Raw genomic sequence first — 2,087 nt, 5'->3', positions numbered from 1 at the left:
GGAACACCCGGGCTGTGAGAGAACCGCAGCCTCCGTTCATTGGCCAGGCCTGCCGGATCCCCCTTCTAGTTTCCCTGCTCCGTGGTGGGTGGGGCCATTGGTCTACCTTCCTGAGCAAGCAGTTTCAGGATATGGGTGGGCCGCCCATCCAGCTCCATCCAGAGGAAAGCTATACTCCCTCAACTCCCATTATATGGCCACCCGTTCTTCTGTTTCCGTCTTCCTGAACCGACCCGCTGTGGGGGTCGGTGGGTGTCCCTTTAGTATTCGTTGGAACCGGCCTTGTCATCTTAACCCCAGGCCTTTCCCATTCATGGCTGCTACACGCCGGGTAATCGGCAGTTCGGAGGACTGGAATTGAGACGAGTCATTGTTGACCACATCGGCCAACGTGATCCAGCTTTGTGCCCCAGTGGCTCTATCCCTCAAATGGTGGGCCATCCCGAGCTCTGGACTTGGGGGTGTACCCATTACTATTGCACGAAATAGGCCCTTTTGGGAGGGGAGGGACCAGGGGCTAGATTCCTGGGTTTCTCCCTATCATCCAGGATTTGTTCAGTTCCAAGCACCAGAAGATGCTGATTTAATGCAGCTGAGTCATTCCACTGGAGGGTGCTAGCCCTTCCTTTTTCATTCCGGGGGACTGTTCGAACCCACTGTATCGCGAGGGTCACACCTTGAGTGTGAATGTGGGTCACATCCACCCCTGGGCCCAAATCTAGGCGGCTGCTTTCATTTGGACTGATGTCCACCAGGGCGGCTGCTCCCTTCCATACCCTGGCCAGCCAGCCTATCACCGTTCCCTGGGGTCCCGGGAAAACTCTCTCGAGAGAGAGAGAAAGAGAGAGAGCTACCTGAGCTCAGTGGCTGTGAAGCTTGTATTCTGGGTGTTGACCTTTCCCTGAGGATTCTCTTCCTTGATAAAAGGGTAGAGGGGCTTGGGCTGCCTCTTGGGGTTCCCTGGGGACACCTCCCAATCCCACAGGGAAGGGGGTAGTTTCAGTTCTGGTATGGGATCGGGATCTTCCTCCCCCTCCTCAGAGGAATTTTCCCCACTCATCCCCGATTACATTACCCGCTTAAATTCCTGTTCAGTAATGGGGAGTTTCCTCCACCCTTCTAACTCCTTAGCTACCCGGGGTGCCAATTTCCACTCTAAAAGGTTGCCTGCTGCATTTTTACCTCAGCCGCTGTCGGCAATAAGAGGCATTTCATGTCATTTTCCTTTAGTTTCACCTCTAGGGCTTCCCTTTGCTGCCGCCACTATCGTCGGCCCCGCGGGGGGGCTTGCAGTACCATTGCTTGGAGATAGAGAAGGGTGGTCTTTCCTTCCCTTTTCCTGATTTGGGTAGCCTTCTATTGAGCGTTCACCTTCGGTAGGAGGTACTGTTGTCCTCCCGCAGACTTGGCATGACTGACTTCATTTTGTGCAGGCCGAGAGCAACTCCTTTTTGTACTTTCTGCAAGGCTCAGCAACAGGATGTCTTCAAGGCCAGTAACAAGTAACACCTATCTATCCAAGGTCGTAGGGCAGATAACAACATCTTGTACAAGGCAGTGAGAACAGAGACTAATGATAATTTATAACATCGTATCGGTCCTAATTGACTCCCTGAAGTTCCCATTGCTCACCCCCGAGTTGCTGTAACTCAATAAAAGACACAGTGGGAATGGGATCGGGGCTGCTTGCCACTCGTACCTCTCTCGGTAGGTGAACGGGCAAGTAGTCAACCTTCCTCCTTTCCTGCTCTATCTGTACTCATGTATCCGAGTCATTTTTCCTATCTGCGTCACCACCTTGGGTTCTCGAACCCTGTGGACGATTTACACCGGTTAATCTATTTTGTACACTACTTGTCGATAACAGTAACTTCTTTTGGCGACCACAAAGGGACTCGAGTGCTGTGATCTGGATAGAAACGACCTCCGTAGGTGAGAATGGTAGACACTCCTTGTCGACGAACTCTGTAAGTAAGGATCAGCTTTTAGGGTCCTAGTCTCCCCTTCTCTCCTTTTGAGTTATTCATTTATAGCGCCCTGTGAGGCTCCGGGTTAGCGGATTTCCCCTCCCTAATTGGCTGCGGGAG

This window comes from Tachyglossus aculeatus, unplaced genomic scaffold, assembly GCF_015852505.1.
Source record: "Tachyglossus aculeatus isolate mTacAcu1 unplaced genomic scaffold, mTacAcu1.pri scaffold_134_arrow_ctg1, whole genome shotgun sequence".
NCBI lineage: Eukaryota > Metazoa > Chordata > Mammalia > Monotremata > Tachyglossidae > Tachyglossus > Tachyglossus aculeatus.
The sequence above is the reverse complement of the archived record's forward strand: the minus strand, read 5'-3'. Positions refer to the sequence as shown.